General features: G+C 39.2%; 1 long non-coding RNA gene across 1 annotated transcript in view; it reads left to right on the top strand.

Moving 5' to 3' along the window:
- Positions 1 to 6157, top strand: part of LOC129045797 (uncharacterized) — a 40744-nt gene extending 34587 nt beyond the window's left edge. Inside the window, exons 3-4 of the long non-coding RNA XR_010411599.1 lie at positions 5023 to 5188; positions 5602 to 6157. This is a non-coding gene — a long non-coding RNA (uncharacterized LOC129045797). The remainder of the gene's footprint in view (positions 1 to 5022; positions 5189 to 5601) is intronic.
- Positions 6158 to 19697: the final 13540 nt, after the last annotated feature.

Genomic DNA, 19697 nt, shown 5'->3' with positions numbered 1-19697 from the left:
GAGAATCTGCAGGGAATGCATCCTCAAAAGAGGAGATGGACCAGAGAAGAAAGCGCGCAAGGAAAGACAGAGGCCAGATTATGTCTAGGTTCATTACGAGTGCTAGAGATAGAAGTTGGTAGAAAACCTGTCTGCAGAGCAAGGTGCACAATAGGGAAGCATTAGGCCTGTTGGCTGAGGATAATCTCATGTTAACGGGGCTGTGAGAAAGCAGAGGTTCCCAGGATTTCATTCAGTCATTTACTCAGCCCAATTTTATTGACTGTTTCCATTGGAAGGCTTCATTCTGCTCATCTCCTGTTTTGTGCACCTTCTTCAAAAAGTGGAGAACAAACTGGAAGGGATTGGAAAATTCCCACAATAATCAGTGTCAAGTAGGCAAGGGGTTAAGAGACTACTTAGCATCTTGCATTTTTGTTTGCTTGCTTGCTTATTTTTGAGAGGTAACTTAGGGCAGAAGTTAATGTGTTCTGGAACCAGATTGCCTCTGTTCAGATTCCAGCTCCACAGATTCTTGGCTGTGTGTTCTTAAGCCTGCTGCTTGACCCCTCTCTGTCTTAATTCCATGGTCTGCAAAAACATGAATGACAGTATCTACCTCATAGGGCTATGAAGATTAAATGAATTAATATATGTAAAGACCTCAGAACACATGCCATAAAAGGGTTTCCTAATAATTCTATCCTCATTAAGTTTTTTTTTTTTTTCAAGTTTCTGGGGCTGAATTAATTACCATCTTAGAAACAGTGTCAGAAGTTGTCATACTAATTGGTTACTCAAGAAGACAGAAATGTGGTCAAGTGTGGTGGGCCTGGCACAGGGCAAGATAATCAGGTGTCCAGGTAGAGGGTTAGACTAGAGATAAAAATTTAAGAGTCATTAGTATGCAGATTTCAGTGGCTGATCTTAAACTAGGTCTTAAAATCTTCCAGATGATACTGGATATCCCTCATTATGAATAAAAACTGTCCCCCCTGCTATTCAAGTGGGAAGTTTTATCCTTGCTTCATTGCTCCCATTTACTTTCCTCTTGGATGGCATTAGTCCGGGGTTCTATCTTTTTTCATGTAGTCCATTTTCACAATGACTTGAATGGACCGTGCTAGACATCAAGGAGGGGGGAGGTAATAGTTTGTCATCTAAAAGAACAATAGTAGTTATTAGTAGCACACATGAGACCAAATAACATGCTTTGGAAAAGGGATGCAAGCTTGTTTTGAAAAAGAAAAAGAAAACACAAAATCCTGCAGGATTTAATTCTGACTCATAACAAAAAACTTTATGGGCCTTCAACCATCTAGTTCTCTGCTTTATTTGCTGACAACAAGGCCCAGAAAGCATATCTTTTTGTTACTTTATATGTCTTTACGTTTGCCTCTTTTAGTAACTAGAAAGTTGAAAATAGTATTTTTGAGGTGCTTCTATACAACATTTCTTGTATCTGGGATATTTTAATGTCACTGAAATGTATTTAAATTCTAGATGCATATGTGACTATGCGGAGGGTCATTCAAAGCAATGGAAGTTGATGTTTTGCTTGGTAGGACTTGCCAATTATGGTCTGTGTCAGAGGCCTGGACTTTGCTATTTATGCTCTTTAGGAATATGAGCAGCTTTTTCTAGCTCTTAAGGCTAAGGATTGAAAATTAAATTTCTAGAGAAAAATAATCCTTGGGTAACTTTGGAGAATGGCTAAACTTTTCATCCTATGTATTCAATTATTATCAAGTTCCTAATTTGTGTCCGTCATATTGATTCTGAAGATGCTGGATCTAATGACAGACTTTTTTTCAGAACACTTCATTAAGGTTCTAATTTGGTCAGTTTCCTGTGTCACTGTGCTCATTATCATTGACTTTCTCTTTATACCTATCGATTCCTTGGACTACATATGATTTTCCCCATAGTTGTCATTCTGAAGTGGTTTTCTTCTCATAAGAAATGCCAGGTCACTGTCTGGGGAGTGTTAAATAACTTTATGGTCATTTCATCTTATTTTGCTTGGCTTATTTATCATGTGTCTTAGTCTTGAAAGCAAGAAATCTCAATATCCATCTTAGTGTGTGGTCTCAAGTTTGGAAGGAATTGCTTGTAAGGACTTTTAGAAATATTAGGAGCTCCTTTGGCTCATTTACCTACTTAACATAATGGAAAAATGGTCCCAAACTCTCTCTGAAATTGCAGTTAATTTATATGAAAAATGAAGGCTCTACCGAGAGAGCATTTTACTACTTGGTGATAATTTAGCTTTTTAAAATTGTGTTAAAAGAGAAATCACTAAACACAGGAATAGCAGCAATGTTTCTGCCATAACAGACATTTCTAATTAATTCTTTGGCCATTAAACCCTTCAGGCCAATCCTCATGAGCAATAAAAGGGCAGAAGGAAGGATGTCTGGGTGGCTCAGTCGCTAAGCGTCTGCCTTCAGCTCAGGTCATGATCCCGGGGTCCTGGGATCGAGCCTCGTATCAGGTCCCTGCTCAGCGGGAAGCCTGCTTCTCCCTCTCCCACTCTCCCTGCTTGTGTTCCCTCTCTCGCTGTCTCTCCCTCTGTCAAATAAATAAAATCTTAAAATAAAAAAAAAAAAAAGGCAGAGGGAGGATGTTGGAGAAAGTTTTCCTTTTTCAACTCCGTTTTACCAGTCATATTTTTTCATTTATCTGAGGTGCAAACTAGGAGCTGCAAAAATGGCTAGGGAAAAATTTAAAAGGATCAAATACTCTCTGCATAGCTATTAAAATAAAAATTCCACCTGCGTATTATACAGTGATTCTGAGGAAGGTATTAGCTCTTAGTATTCCTTCAGTAGTTCTTTGGTTACAATAACTTCCTACAAAGAACACTTAGTGACAGAGCCTGTCTAGAAAGAAGCAACAGACTCTGATTTTCTTTCCAGTAGATGATGATTTTGGAACAGGAAGATTTATTTTCCTTTTGACTTGTGTACACAGTTCTCTAAGAATGCCAAACTAAACATTTTTCATCTCTATTTTCCTTCCGATTTCAGGGCATGCAATGATTTGCCTTCCATAGCTACATATGGTTAAAGGCTCTCCCCTTTTCCTTAGCATCTTTCTTAAATTCTTTGCTTGGATTAATCTTAAGCCAAATTTGAATAGATATTCACTGTTTTGCAACTGGTGGCTAGTGAAGCTGCAGGTTCTGTTGCTTTTGTGTTAAACAATGTCTAAATTTGGGGCGCTTGGGTGGCTTAGTTGGTTAAGCGTCTGCCTTGGGCTCAGGTCATGATCCCTGAGTCCTGGGATCGAGCCCCACATTATGCTCCCTGCTCAGCGGGGAGTCTGCTTCTCCCTCTCCCTCTCCCTCTACTCTTCCCCCGCTCGTGCTTGCTCGCTCTCTTTCTTGCTTACTCTCTGTCTCTCTCATAAATAAAATCTTAAAAAAGAAAAAAAAAAGTGCCTGGGTGGCTCAGTCGGTTAAGCATCTGCCTTTGGCTCAGGTCATGATCCCAGAGTCCTGGGACTAAGACCCGCATTGGGCTCCCTGCTGAGTGGGGAGTCCACTTCTCCCTCTGCCCTCAGCCCACTCGTGCTCTTTCTTTCTCAAATAAATAAATAAGTAAATAAAATCTTAAACAAACAACTCTAGCTTCTGGCCTTTCTAGTCTCACCCTTGTTCCCCAAACCACATTAACTCTGCCACATTGCCCCCGTGCTATAATGGGGTTTTCAGATACCCAGAAAGATGCATCTGTAGTATAAATTGAAACAATAGATTTGGGAATGAGAAGATGGGGGCTGAAGGTGCAACTCTGTTTCTTAGTGACCTTAAAGCTTTTAGTCAAGTGATTCTGCTTATCTCTAAGAGGAGTGTTCTCCCTACAAAGAACCCCAAAAGTGTTACAGTCCAGAGTTTCACAAGCATCTCTCTGACTTGTGGGTTAGAAAATCTGATTTGTCTTTACTATTCTTAGGAAGAACTTGATAGAAATTACTGGCCGCTGTTATTTGTCAAGAAAATCATGACTTCAGTCCCAAAAAACACTGCTGAATGAATGGAATGGTTATTTTCTATATTTTGAAATTCTTTTGACCCTGTAGATTGTTGTTATTATAATTTCATTTTATAAATCAGGGAGCAAAAAGGACTTAGGACTTCCTAATACATTGTAAGTTCAAAACGGTAGTTTCTAAACTTTTTTTTTTTAAGATTTTATTTATTTATTTATTTTAGAGAGAGTGTGAGTGGCCAGGGGAAGGGCAGAGGGAGAGGGAGGGGCAAAGAATCTCCAGCAGACTGCTCGGAGCTGAAGGCGGAGTCTGATGTGGGTCTCAATCCCATGACCTTGAGATCATGACTAAGCTGAAACCAAGAATCATGCTCAACTAACTGAGCCACCCAGGTGCCCCTCTAAACTTTTTTGATTAATACATACTCTATTAATAGATTAGTGCTATACATAAAAATTGAAATTCCAAAGAATGAGGCAAAATATAGACTTTCTTATATTTTCTTCTTTTCTTTGTCCCATGAATGAGTTGTTTCGTTTACTCCCTGGATTATGTGCAATGCCACTGGAAATTGCTGTTCTAAAGAACAACAACAAAAAATGTTAATAGCAGACTATATTGATCAAGAATGTATGAAATCTTGTCAGGTGTTCTGTAACTCATTTTCTCTGGTCCTACTCAAATGCTGATTTCCAAGAGCACATGTTAAGAATTAGAGTTTTTGGACATGCTTTATTCTAAAGAGAGAATTGATACAATGAAGTAACTTGAGAAGATTAAAGATATAATACTAAACAATTATGAGGTACTTTAACATGCAGTGTAGAGACAGAATCCCTATGCATGAGACTATATGCTCATGATTGTGAGGTTCTAAAACTTTCTCTCAGGAACTGTTTTAATGACTTCCATATATACATGAAAGAAAGTCTCCAGCAAAAGATGGAGAAAATTAACATTTTTTGGAGAATGAAAGCAAGCCCAGGGGTAATTTCTAACCATATGCGTAGGATATTTATAGCCTCATTGTCTTATTCATTCTTATTACAGCTCTGTGAAATAGTCATTATTATTCCAGTTTTTTGATAAAAACAAAGTTCAGACTAAGTGACCTGCCTAACATCACCTATTCAGTGAAAATGGCGTCGGAACTCTGAGCCAACCCTGTTGATGTCCTCACTATGACAGGCTGCCTCACTATCTGCCATACACCTGGGTATGTGTCTTTTCTTGTCGTTCCTGAAGTGAAAAATGATGAGGACAAATGCTCCTAAAGTGGGTGTCAACTAAATAGGTAAACTGAGGCAAGAAGGTGATATTTGGGAATAGCAAAGGAATTGCAATTCAGGGCACAACCTGTAGCATGCTAGAGGTGAGTCCTGAGGGTTTGGGGCAGGCCATGTGTATGGGCCAGGAGTGCGGAGAAGGGGGAGTTTAGCAAGAGTCCAAGCAGCAAGTCCATTGGCTTGAGGATGGGGAGAGGTTCTTGGTGGCTTTTCTTTGGTTGAGTGATAAGTTTTAGTTGGCTGTAAATTAGGCATTTATGGGAAAGTAGTCTCAGTCGTTAAGTTTGTTTTCCTGAGGACACATGTTCGAGATTCTCCTTTTCTATCCTCGGTTCCATTTTAGATTGAGATATTTTCACATGAGGAGTTAGACACTGCTTTCCTACAAAGGATTAAGGCCAGCGGCATGGCTAAGGATCATGGAAAAGTCAGTGAAAGACAAATTGGAGTCAAAGCCAATTAGAAGACGCGGGTAAGAAACTATTGAAGAGTCATCAAAAACCTTGCATAAACATACAAAGTATTAACCATATTTTGGCAAGAAATATTAACCATGTTTTGAAAAGTTTTTTTTTTTTTTCCAATTCTAGGTAAAAATGCTAATTATTTGAAAGAGTACATTAATGAAGTTTTAATGATCTGAACAGATGGGAGAGAGAAAAAGGGCAAGGGAAGAAGAGATGGAGGTGGGGACAGTTTTCTTTAGATAATTGCCCTCTTTGAGATGGGGTGTCCTTCTTAAGAAATTCATATATATTTCAGTTGAAGCTTTTAATATTGTTGGAACTCAGTTATTTGTAGAAGATGGGAACTAGCCATATATACTTTGACTTTTCTTTCCTATTTTTCATTCATTCATTTATTTATTTATTTATTTTTAAAGGATTTATTTGAGAGAGAGAGTGGGGGAGGGGCAGAGGGAGAGAATCTTCAAGCAGACTCCCCACTGAGCACGGAGTCCCAATTTGGGGCTCCATCTTGCAACCCATGAGATCATGACCTGAGCCGAAATTAAGAGTTGGATGCTTATTCGGCTGAGCCACCCAGGTGCCCCTCATTTATTTATTCTTTTATCTCCACATTTCATTTGCATTTTCTTCCTCTCACCCACTCTTATAACAGTATGTATAAATTGCTTACTGTGCACCAGGCAGTTTTTCAACATGTTCAGTATATATCCTGTTTCTCTCTGTATACTTAGAAAATAGCCATGGTTTTGCATACATTTGTCCAAACATTTTATTGTGAAAAAAATCAGATTACAGAAAAGTTTGAAGAATTGTGCAGTGAACACCATCTAGATTTTACATTTTGCTATATTTACTTTATCATGTATTCATTCATTTTCCATCCCTCTATCCATACTTAAATCTAATTAATAACATGTATATCGAAGCTTTAGAAGGGCACTGATATCTACAGTTTACTTTGAAATGCGTCTAGAAATTAAGGTTAATGATATATTTGTTTACTTTGTTTAGTTAAAATTTACAGAGGAATGATTGACTTTTAAGGATGCTATTCGATGAGTTTTGACAACTGACATATGTATTGTTAGTTTACATGGATGTTAGTGTGTTCTGTAGCTGTTTCTGGTTTTCATTTTTCTCACCAACCTCTGCTTTTAGGATGTGTCCCTGCTGCCATGGTACCCCTAATCAGTTGCTGACCGTGCCTACTTTCAGGGTAGTAGTGACTGTTAGAAGTCATCCATTTAGAATACTAAGTGGAGTGCCGTTCTAAGGCACTAGATGATTGTGAGCTTTTTTCATTCATTCCACATTTAATAAGTAGCTGTTCAGCGTCTACAGTGTGATGGGCATTGAATCTATTGTGGTGAACCTTTTTCTGCTGTCACTACTCAGAGCTTTTGGAGGAGAGGTAGTTATTTAACCATAACTCTCTTTGAAGAGTAAACTGTTTCTTATCACATTGAAGTCTAACTGAAGCTCCTTAAAATACGCAGAAGGAACATTGAAAATGCATTAACTGGCTCAAATTAAAAATGAATTTGGAAGCCTGCTTGTGGAAGTATATGCTAGCTTGGTGTTTAAATGAGGTAATAAAACAGCTCACACTTACTGAACACCTAGTACCTAGTAGCTGCTGTGCAGGGCATCTTACATCTCATTTCATTACCATAACAACCCTATGAGGTAAGTACTATTTCCTTCATTTTATAGATGAAGAAAACTCAGGCCAGAGGGGTTAATACGTTGCCCAAGGGCATGTAGAGGAAAGAGTAGAGTGGAATTTGGACTTATATCCATTTGTCTCTAGAGCCTGGACCATGAGCATTTGTTCTACTTATCATCAGAGGAGAAAAAAAAGCTCCAGTGAGTGGCGAATATTTTGACCTAATGAGTCATGGTAGATTGCTCTTTTTGATTCTGTGGAAATTCTGTTGTTTCGGACCCCGTATAGATCCACAAAACCGCACGAAAGAATACAGCGTGGATTTTGCTGCTCGCTTGTGCACTTTGTATGGAGGTGCATATTACTGCATTTTCTGGTGATCTGTATTTGCTGGGCCTTGATTCTAGCATACTCAGATAGGAAAGGCCAACAGAATTAAAATGATGGTGTCCTCTTCAGTTTCTGAAAAAGGCAGATTAGAATGGAGGGGCAAATAAGAAGCTGGTGATAGGTCTGAGGAAGAGAGAGTTCCCAGTAGTTGCTGGATACAGGTGCAGGGGTATCTCTCTGGAGTTCCTCCCAGGGTTTCTTAATGGGGGATGGGTTATCCTCACAGACACTGGAAACATGTAGGGGCTTTCGGTTGTCAGTGATTTGGGAGTGCTATGAAATTTAATATGCAGGGTCAGAAATGATAAACATCCTACAGTGCCTGAGTCAGGTTTACCCAGAGAGGAATGGTCTTTCCTCAAATGGCAATGCTACTCCTGTTGGAATGAGGAATGAGAGCACAAGGAAAGCTGGAAAGGATTCTGGGAGGAAACCAGATGTATCTTTAGTATGTTTTATTCATATGGTCACAGTGTGCTTCTGTGTGCGTGTGAGAGAGACAGGGAGGGAGAGATCTTGGAGAGTCTTGTGTTACATTTGAGAAAGTTATTGAATTCCCTCATACATGTTGACATTGATCTGACCTGCTAATAATTTGAAAATTGGTTATGATGAATTGTTCTTTTAATGCACTGCCAGAATTTAGTTGATATCATTTAAAAATGTTTGCATCTTTATTTATAAATGAAATTTGCCTATGGTTTTCTTTTCCCAAATTATATTTATTATATTATGTTAAGAACATGATAACCCATAAAATAAATAAAAGGAATTCTTTGGTTGAGAATAGATAAATTAGGAATTATTTGTACCTTAAAAGTTAGGTATGATTCAGCTGTTATATCATCAAGCTCTGTTTCTAGAAATGGGACCTTTACTTTGCTGTTCAATATTTTTTTGTGATTATTAATCTCTTCAAGCTTTCTATCTACTACTTGGTCAAATGTATTATAATTTTTCTTTTGGTTGAAAATCAGTGTTTCTCTAAATTTTCATATTTATCACTGTCTTAGCTTGGGATGCCTAGAACACACAGGCTGAGGCAAGGCTGTAGTGCTGTTTTATTGGGAGGTGCTATCCTGGGACAGGCTTGGGAAAGAGAGGGAAAAGGGAGCCTGGGAAGGATGGGAAGCAAATGCAAGTTGGTGCATGACCATGATGCCCAGTGCTTCCTGAAGGGTGAAGGGCATCTCCAAACAGGTTGTATGGAAAATGTTTTGGAATAGTCTGCAGGAGAGAGGAAGGGAGGTGGATTTATCTGCCAGCTCCCTCCCATCTCCTTTCTCTCATTGGTCAGTGTTGGCCCCGTTGGGAGGTTACTCCCTGCCCTGCCAGCCTACGTCACCTGGCCTCTTTGCTGTGGAAACTGGATACCACTATCGTGGAATGCCAATGTTTCGAAGCCCTGTGGCTTCTGTCGTGATGGGAAGGGGTGAGGGACACCATGTTTCCCAGGGCCTGGCTGTCACCTCAGGAGAGAACGAAAAGATCAGTGGTGGTGGCAGCTGTGGGCTGAGGGCTCCAGGAGACGGGTGCAGTCTTGAGAATCTGAGGTGACCCTTGAAATGTGTCTGAAACAATTTCCATAGATTTGCATATATATTCTTTTATGATTTTTAAATCACTTAAAAAATCTGTGGTTTTATCACAATCAAAAATAAAAAAAATATCTGTGGTTATCATCTTTTTTAAGGTTGTATATTCTTGTTTTTTTTTTCTCTTTTTCCATTAATTAGGCTCTCCAGGGGTTTATGCATTTTTAAGGAATGTTAGCAGAAAAAACTTCTTGCAGAGAAAGTTTTATACGTTTCTTATTTCTTACTGCATTCTGATCAAAATGTAAATTTTAGATGCTAATGATGATTTCCTTTAGTTTGGTATTTTTTGATGTTATATTTTTAATGTCTTACATTTAGTACTTGTTTCATTTTTAATATTAACACATATTGAGATATTTAATGGTATATTTTGGCTTTGAGTATAGCTTTACCTGTGGCCCATGGGTTTTGGCATCAAGTAGTCTCTTTTTTGTTACTTTTCTGACAATTTATGAGTATAATTTTGAAATCAACAAGGTCCTTCTGGAGTAACAATTTCTGACTCAAGGAGTGGCACCACAGTTTCTTAAAGAAGATTTAGATATATTTGGAGGTCTTTCTGAGATTCTTTACTCAACTTCTGCCTCAGAATCATTCTAGAGATAATCTATAATAATGATAATTAAAAAAAAATGCTTGACATGGCCCTAATCCAGTTTTGGGTCAATAGACATAGCAAGTCAGCTTGGCATTGCCCTTCCTTGGGGAAATGGTCACTTTTGCTGTGTCTCATGTTCTGGACAATTGACTCCTTCACAGTGATTTTGGTGTTCTAATCCCATAGCTATTTTCACCCTGTTGGTATTTTGACTTTGGATGCACTAATATACACATTTTAATCAGACTTATACAGACATTGAGGACCTTTCATTAATACAATAGTTTTTGGAGTAAACTCTATTAAGCAAATTAAATTCTTGTCTGCTCTACGTTACTGCTTATAATGGTTAGTGAGCCAGGAGCCAGTCCTGTCTCTTGTGATTAGGTGACTCTGTTGGCCTCTTCCACTCTGGGATCCTCTAATCTTTATTGAAATAATGGGACCTGTTCCAAAGGTGGCTTTCCTACTTATCTTGATTCACAGGGTTCAACCATTAAAGTGCTTTTCAAAGACCTCAACATTTAAATATTTCTCAGTGCTGTGGTAAAGACCTTGGGCCTTCTTGGGAAACATAATTTGGGATAGATAAATAAATGTATATAATAATTTTAGTTTATTATTTCTGTCTCTCTGGCTCTTTGTATTTTTTTTTTCTACTACATTATATAATCTGGTATCTCAGCCTCCTTTAGCATAGGCCACCCTCAAGTCCACATTTGAGCTAAGCAACCAAGAAAACAGTTGGAAGCAACTGGGGTTATGTAGAACTAGTACATTGGGTCCTGAATTCTTGGCATTTATTTCCATATTCATAACCTTAGTAAATCTAAAGTTATGTTCTTTTCCCTCTAACATCCTCAATTCATTTTCATATTTATTCTCCAGATTTCTGGTAATAGAAGTTAACCACTTGTAATTTTTCTTGTTGTAGATTCATGGTTTGACTTTGTAATTTACCTTAAAGGGTGTGGTGGAATGTATCTCTACTTTTAGTTATAGAAGTCCTGTAAAGAACGGGACATGGGGAAAATTGGCACTCCTTGTGAAGGAACTATGTTAGGTGAGTCATTTACAATCAAGCCTTCTGTATTAAGTCAGGAACGGACTTACGGGAAGAGAGAGCTACTTCATCTGGCAAGGGAGGATTAGTGTGTGTGTGTTTTTCTGTTTTTGTTTTTTAAGATTTTATTTACTTTTTGAGAGAGAATACCAGTGGGGAGAGGGGCAGAGGGAGGGAGAAGCAGGCTCCCCATTGAGTGGACCCTGAGATCATGACCTGAGCCGAAGTCAGAAGCTTAACCGACTGAGCCACCCAGATGCCCCTGGAGGATTAGTGTTTTTGAAGATTTGGAGATACCAGTGGACTCCATTCTAGCTCTTAGGGCCTTATTCTTTCTCATTCCATTCCCTAACTAGTACTTCAGAGAAGGGCTGCGAAATCAACCGACCTTGCAATTGTGCAACTTAAGTTCACACTCTGTGTCTGACTTCCAAGCGATTTCCGCCAACCAACTGCAAGATATAGGAGACTCTTTTTTACGGTAGTCATAGAAACTCTATTTGGTAATTATGCCCGAAGCCAAGAAATTTAAATATTGAGTTTGGCATTTTCTTTCTTTAAGCTCTTCAGTGAGGAAGCAGGGAGAGTGCCGTGTTGCCAGCGATAGGTGCTGCGTTCCAGGTTACTGCAGGTGATCACATACGTGCCACTTCGGCCCTATGTAAAGTGAACAGCCAGTTCTTTAAAAGTCGTGATATCTTCACTGCCTTCAAACCCAACCCAGGAAGAAAACCGAAGACTCTTGGTTTTTTTTTTTTTTTTTTTGAGGCTCTGGCTCTGTGGACTGCAAACTCCTTGGCACCAGTTGCTCTGTGGCTTACGGTTCTTAGTTTGAATCCTCTCTTGCTAGTTATAACAGAAAGGGCTTTATTAAAGGGTATTAGGTAGCTCACAGAATCTCTGGGATGGCCAGATAATCAGGCTTTTACATTAGAAATACCAATAAATTTCAAGTTGTACCAATTATATCTAAAGGAAATTCAGTCTGTCCTTACTTTCAGGGCTCTAGTATTGTTTCCTTTTACCCTGAAGGTAATTTCCAGTGAAGATAGTTTTGCCAAAATATGTATTCAATAGTTTCCTTAATCCCTTTGGCTCATGTTACTAGTATAAAAGTCAGGCGAAGATATTAAAACTGAAAGGTAAATCCTACACTCACTTTTAATTGGCAAGAAAACGCTGCATTGAATGTTTTATAAACACTGTGTTGTAACGAGGCCAGTGACTGATGCATTTGTTCTTTCTTCTGCCTGAAAAGACTGGCAGTTGACTCTGATTTACCTTTGGGTGAACTTTTGTTTCTGATAGTAAGCAGGTTTGTTTTTTTTTTTTTTTTTTTTTTTTGCTCAGAGGCTGAAGAGTTGGTGCTTTTACTTTTGTTTTTTTAGGGAAAATAACTACCCTAGTGCCTTTTGATTTTCCAGCTCTGTTAGCTGTTAGTAGAAAGGTAGAAACCCAGTTCCTGTTGTATTAAAGCAAAATCCTTCAGGAAATGAACATTGACAAACAACTGTTTTGTATACTCCTTTCAAAACGCCTTTTGGGTCTGATATGTAGCATTTTGGAATTAGAAAAAAAAATATCCAGGTAATTAACGATTTTAGCTGAAGTGGCCAGAGTCCCAGCATTCAAATCTTTCAGGCAAAGGAACTCTGTTTCTATTTAAAAAAAAGATATCCTTCAGTATAAGAGAAAACAAAAATGAAAGGAAGGCCTAACTATATTGGCTGCTTATTCTGGCTGTGTTGGTCAGAATCGCTCAATTCTTTCCTTCTCTCCTTTTTTGCTGATGCTAGTACCCCGATAGCTTTTAGTCTGTTCTCTTAGAAGCAGACCATCATTTTAGAAAAAGCACACAGGAAATTTAAACTCATGCAAATCTTTACTTAATTTGCCTTGAGTTGAAATCCTGTGATGTTCCATCTCCCTCCAGGAAGTCTTTCAAGAGACTGATATCAAGTAACTGTTTATATGCCTGTTAGTGACTTAAATAAAAAATTCCTAATGGTGAATGACCATTAATGGATTAGACTGAAATTTGAGCATATGCAGGAGTGCAGTGAGGAAGTTTTAAATAGCAGAGGACTCAGGTCTAGGCTCCATTGCGAAGTGCTGGTGAGAATCCTGTGGATATACAGAAGCAAAGACTTTCCCCGGCTGAGGTCAGGTTCCTGAGCACAAACTCTGAGACTCTTGAGATTTCCATGCAGGGGGATTGTTGGATGATTTTCTCGTATTTGCCTGTAGGGAAGTGAAGAAGTAGGATAGGGCAGAGAGAGGAGTTCAACTATGATAGTTTTTAAAAAATTTTTTATATTACTTTTTTTAATATATATTTTTTAAAATGTGAAAGCAGAGGTTTATTATCTAGTTTTCTTTCTTTCTTTCTCCCTCCCACCCACCCTCTCTCCCCCTCCCTCCCTCTTTCTCTCCCTTCCTTCTTTCCATCTTTCTTTCCTCCCTCCCTTTCTCCCTTCCTTCTTTTCTTTTCCTTTTTCTTCCTTCCTTCCTTCTTTTCTTTCTTTTCTTTTTCTTTGCTTTCCTTCTTTCCTACTTTTCTTTCTCTCTTTCTTTCTTTCTTCTTTCCTTTCGTTCGTTCGTTCGTTTATTCGTTATTAAATTTTACTTCCAGTATAGTTAACATACAGTGTTATATTAGTTTCAGATATACAATAGAGTGATTCAACAGTTCCATATATTACTCAGCGCTCATTGAGATAAGTGTACTCCTTAATCCCCTTCACCTTTTCACCCATCCCCCCACCCACCTCCCCTCTGGTAACCATCAATTTGTTCTCTACAGTTAAGAATCTGTTTTGGTTTGTCTCTTTTTCTCCCCTTTGTTTTGTTTCTTAAATTCCACATATGAGTGAAATCATATGGTATTTGTCTTTCTCTGTCTTACTTAGCTTAAAATAATACTCTCTTCATCCATCCATGTTGTTGCAAATGGCAAGATTTCTTTCTTTTGTATGGCTGAATAATATTCCATTGTGTGTGTATATACCACATCTTCCTTATCCATTCATCTATCGATGGAGACTTGGGCTGCTTCCATAGTTTGGTTATTGTGAATAATGTTGTAATAAACATAGGGGTGCATATATCCTTTTGAATTAGTGTTTTCATATTCTTTTGGTAAATACCCTGTAGTGTGATTCCTGGATTGTAGGGTAGTTCTAATTTTAAGTTCTTGAGGAATCTTCATACTGTTTTCCACAGTGGCGGCACCAGTTTGCATTCCCATCAACTGTGCATGAGACTTCCTTTTCTCCACAGCCTCACCAACACTTGTTTGAAGTTTTGATTTTAGCCATTCTGACAGGTGTGAGGTGATAGCTCATTGTGGTTTTGATTTGCATTTCCCTGGTGATGAGTGATCTTGAGCATCTTTTCATGTGTCTGTTGGCCATCTGTATGTCTTCTTCGGAGAAATGTCTGTTCATGTCTTCTGCCCATTTTTTAATTGGATTATTTGTTTTTTTTGGTGTTGAATTGTGTAAGTTCTTCTTATGTTTTGTATGAGAGAGTTTTAATGGTGGCCTTGGTAATCCAGTGGGTAGCCATGGATTTAGAGTGACCATTTGATTTTGTTTTGAATTGAGGCAAAGGCTCAAGCCTTGGTACCCTATCATTGAATGCAGGCTACCCCTGGGGAGGGGGCAACTTTGGGTGAGGCAGATTCCTTCTGCCGAGGGCAATTCCTAGAAAGTGATAGAGGCAAGAGTCCTGGCAACTTGGAAAATGACTGTGTTGGTGCTGCACTGGGGGAATCTGGGCCAGTGCACCCCAATATAAACTATATACCACTTTTTTTCATGACTATTTGCTTTTGCATTCTATCCAAAGGGTTTGTAATTTCTAAAACTGACAGTATTCCAGCTTTTGTTTAACTCTCTTCCTTTTTCTGGAAGACATGACAAATGGGAAAGCAACATGTATCACAAGGAATGCAAAGGACCTGAGATTTTGACCTATTTGCCAGCTAACAAGTTAGTTTGCCACAGTTTCATAGATGCTGGAAAAGTACAGGAGATTCCTGGGTCAAAGACAAAGGACTTTATTAATCATGGCACAACAAACAATGTGAGCTTCATGTTCACACAATTCTTGCCCTCCCAAGTCCCACAGGGGTGATGTGGAGCAGCCTATGTGGATATTGTGTATGCAGTGGGGTCGTGTTCCAGCTGAGGAACTCTAAGCTTTGGAAATGCAGAGTTTAGGAAGCCCCAATATTTCATACTGGGCTGCAGGCTAATCAGCTCACACTTTACCCTACATAGATAAACACAGATCATTCTGCAATGAGTTCTCATTAGTGCATGGTTTTTATTACTTAAAATTTGGGCTCAGATAAACTTAGGATGAGATGTCAGAAGCTTGGGCAGGTTGTTGGATTGCTTTATTACTTGAGGTGAAGGTAGATGCAAGGAAGGTGAGATTTGGGAGAAAAGAAGGAAGTGTTACTCAAATTGCAAGGCATTCTGTAGTTGTAATGGCATAACTGATGGGGGTGGTTGTTCGGGCTTTCAGCCTCCACACACTCCCTTTAGCTATCTTCTGGCCAGGCTGGAGGGGTGGCCACAACGCAGTCACTCCTGATCACCACCACTGTTGTGATTTCTAGATTATACCTTCATCTCAGAAATACCAGTTTGGAGTTGGACTCGGGTCTGGCCCTATCTCTTTTGTTGGGACATCTGATTTGACAGTGGCTACCCAGCAGCACTTAAGACTGGACAGTCTATACTTGGCAGCTGCAATGTGTACAAAGACTAAGAGCATAAGACTTTGTAGAATGCTTCAAAGCCATGATTCCATATTGCCAAACCTAGGTCAAGAAAAAGTCCAGACTTACTTGGGTTTACCTTGGAGGGCCAGGTGGCCATTTTCTGTTTAGAGATGAATTGTTCTGTCTGACCAGATGCACGTGAAGCCTTGGCAATGATACACCACCTTTTCTAGTTAATAGGAAGTTTGAAGTTATCTGTAGTCCATTATCGAGTCAAAAAGTTTAGATTTGAGCCTTGAAAAAATTAATCTTGAGGTGGCGCCTGGGTGGCTCAGTCATTAAGCATCTGCCTTCGGCTTGGGTCATGATTCCAGGGTCCTGGGATCGAGCCCCACATTGGGCTCCCTGCTCCGCGGGAAGCCTGCTTCTCCCTCTCCCACTCCCCCTGCTTGTGTTCCCTCTCTCACTGTGTCTCTGTCAAATAAATAAACAATCTTTAAAAAAAAAAATTAATCTTGAATTTTAATTCAACTGTCATTTCTAATTATATAACTCCCATTGTAGGAATTGCTGTTAGAATATTGTGCAGTGATTCCTTGGGTTAATTTCCCAGCTTAGTCTAGTGTGGCTTCATTTTGTATGCTCCTGGGTATGCGTTTCAATGAGATATAGTCCATAATGGCCATAGGGGATTATAATAGGAGATTCTGAAAGTTTGTGTGTGGTAAACAAGGAAAAGCTTAGTGTGCACATAAAAATGGGTGTGTATTAGTTCTGTTTTACAGATAGAGGAGCTGATGTTTAGCAAAGTTGGATGAGCTGACCAAGGTCATACAACCAGAAAGTGAGAGTTGAGATTTGAACACTGCTCCAAGGTCAGAGCCTCGTTTTAAACTACAGTAGAACCACTGCCCTTGTGCTTTGAGACTGCTTCCTGTTCTGTGGAGCAGCACTCCAAAAATTATAATGGTATTGGGGCGCCTGGGTAGCTTAGTCGGTTAAGCATCTGTCTTTGGCTCAGATCATGATCCCGGAGTCCTGGGATCGAGCCCCTCATTGGGCTCTCTGCTCAACGGAGAGCTTGCTTCTCTGCCCCTCACCCCACTTGTGTGCACACTCTCTCTCAAATAAATAAAATCTTAAAAAAAAAAAGAAGTATAATGGTAGTGATTGAACTACTGATTCTACCTTTCTGGAAAATAACTCTTTCACAAAACTTGGCAGAACTCTGTAGAAGCTCAAGGTTGCATCCCTAATGCCACACCCCTTAGTTCATTGGTTAGAAGTAGAAATTATTTTCTTCAATTGGCCTGAAAAGCTTATGACTAAAAACTTAATGAATTTTTTTTTTTTTTTTTTTTACCAATTACGTAAGTATGTGCAAGGCACTGTGTTAGGCTTTTTGCAAACAAAATAATTTATGATTTAGGCAAACTTGATCTAAGTGAATGAAAAAATAAATAGCTGCCTAGGTAAAGATTTCTTTGAAGATTTTCAGGCAAGATTTTCAATCTGTTTATGATTAGAAAAAGAATATAATTATCCATGGGGTAGGATATGAGAGGTGAATTCTGAATACATGGGCACCCCAGTCCCACAACTCCCAAGGCTTTATGATCTTTTCTGAAATTTAATGATTAGAGATTGATTCCTTTGAGATGTATGTAATCGCTTTTTAGACTTCATGAGTGATCTATTAAAGTTCAAGAACTTTGACTACATGTAGGTGAACACCAAGGGAAGAACACCTTAAAGACTTTACTGATACCTAAAGGAGGAGAATTGACACCTTGCTGGGACCCCTTTGGATTGAGATTGACTAGGCAGTAGGGTGAGGTGAGGTTCTCTGGGATGGAAGATGACTCACTTCTAGTTTGGAGCCCTTAGCTTTGCCCTTCCCAAATGTGTCTTATACAAGCTCCACATTTTTTTTTTTTTTAATATTTTATTTATTTATTTGAGAGAGACAGAGATAGTGAGAGAGAGCTCGAGCAGGAAGGAGGGGGAGAAGCAGGCTTCCCGCGGAGCAGGGAGCCCGATGCGGGGCTCGATCCCAGGACCCCGGGATCATGACCTGAGCCGAAGGCAGAGGCTTAACCATCTGAGCCACCCAGGCGCCCCCAAGCTCCAAATTTCTTTAAATTTTACTATAGGATATAGTGTTTACTTTTCACATCTGTTCCCATATTGCCATATTGCTCCGTCCTCTTGAAAAACATGTCTTTGTTTTGGGCATGCACACGTGGACTCATCCCACACCCCACAGCTAATGCAAGAGTAGAGATATCTCTTGGACTTCAGTGTCTAGGATGGCATTGTTAGAGGTCAAGGTCAGAATGAATGAAGTTTGCCTTTTTTTGAAATCTAACTTAGTAACATAGTGAGGAGATTAAGTAACTGGGTAAATGAAGTGTCAGAGTTAAGTGTATCTGTCTCTAAATACAGCACTTTGTAGGGACGCCTGGGTGGCTCAGTTGGTAAGCATCTGCCTTTGACTCAGGTCATGATCCCAGGGTCCTATGATCGAGTCCTGCATCGGGCTTCTTGCTCAGTAGGGAGCCTGCTTCTCTCTCTCTGCCTGCTGTTCCCCCTGCTTGTGCTCTCTCTCATGAATGAATAAATGAATGAATGAATAAATAAATAAATAAAATATACATAGTGCTTTTTTTAAATAAATAAATAAAATATACATAGTGCTTTTTAAAAATAAATAAATAAATAAAATATACATAGCGCTTTTTTCCATACCCAAGAGCCTCTCTGTTTTGCTCTGTTAAAAGGAAACAAAAGCATCAGGGCCCAGAATATAAGCTTTTCCTACTCCATAATTCACCTTAGTTTGTTCTTAAGTTTGTAATAAAAACTAAACCTTTATTTCCTTCAGGATTTCCTAATCTCTGATTTCTTCTGGCACTCTGTAGGGAGAACATTCCAACTGCCTATAAATTTCTTTCTCTCAGAATCCTTAATCCTTTCTGAGACAGTGGAGTTGGGCAGCGTGGTGTCAGAAAGGCTGAACATTCTTGTCCAGTGTAGTCTTTTGAGGGAATGCTGTTCTGTGTGGATTGAAGCCCCTGCAGAGGAGCCCCTTGCAACCGATAGTCTTGGGACGTAGGGCTTCAATTTGCCATTGCTATTATGTCAGACTTTTCAGGTCCTTAAGACTGTGGCATAATTTTCCATTTTATTTGAAATCCGTCCACTTCTGTAATGACTTGATGTTGCTCTTGCTTAAAGAAAGACATGATTTACTATCACGTTAATTACGTTGCAGCAGGAACTGTGTAGGAATGCCAGCCTGGTAAGGTTTGTGTTTATATTATGCTGTATGAGTATGTTATCAGGCTCATTCACAGTAATGATTTAGGGCACCCAAGATCCAAGTGTTTGCTTCCCTGCCTTCTCCCACTCATTCCCTCCTTCCTCTCCATTGGCCTCTCTACCCTTGTTGAGTCTTTAGGCTGAGACTGGAGTCATACTGGTTAATGTCTTTCTGCACACGGATCCCTGACTACATTTCACAGTGAAGTTTCACAGTGAAATTGAATCTGAGGGTTTCACAGTCTGTTAAATCTACAGCTGCTCTTGGCCGTTACTATCAAAATGAGCATTAAAACAATTGGTCAAGTATATGACATGAATTGAAGATTGCCATCCAGCTGAGAGTTCAATCAGCCTTAAAAACAAAACAAAACAAAACAACAACTTTCTAAGAGTTTCCATTTGAGTACCAGAAAGCACCAGAGAGCTTTGGGTCATATGTTAATTTTGTATTAAAAGCTCATCTTCACACACTCTCATTTTATTGAGGCCCAGACGAATTCCATCTCCATGACTGTGGCTTGCATTCCAGAAAAATATGCATGCCTTTTCTGTTTTTTCTGCTTTTTCATGGATATATTTAAAAATCACTGTGGTCTAA

This window comes from Mirounga angustirostris, unplaced genomic scaffold (genome assembly GCF_029215605.1).
Source record: "Mirounga angustirostris isolate CCGP_5_RB_7025 unplaced genomic scaffold, mMirAng1.0.hap1 SCAF_5, whole genome shotgun sequence".
NCBI lineage: Eukaryota > Metazoa > Chordata > Mammalia > Carnivora > Phocidae > Mirounga > Mirounga angustirostris.
This window is presented reverse-complemented; position numbering and strand designations above follow the sequence as displayed.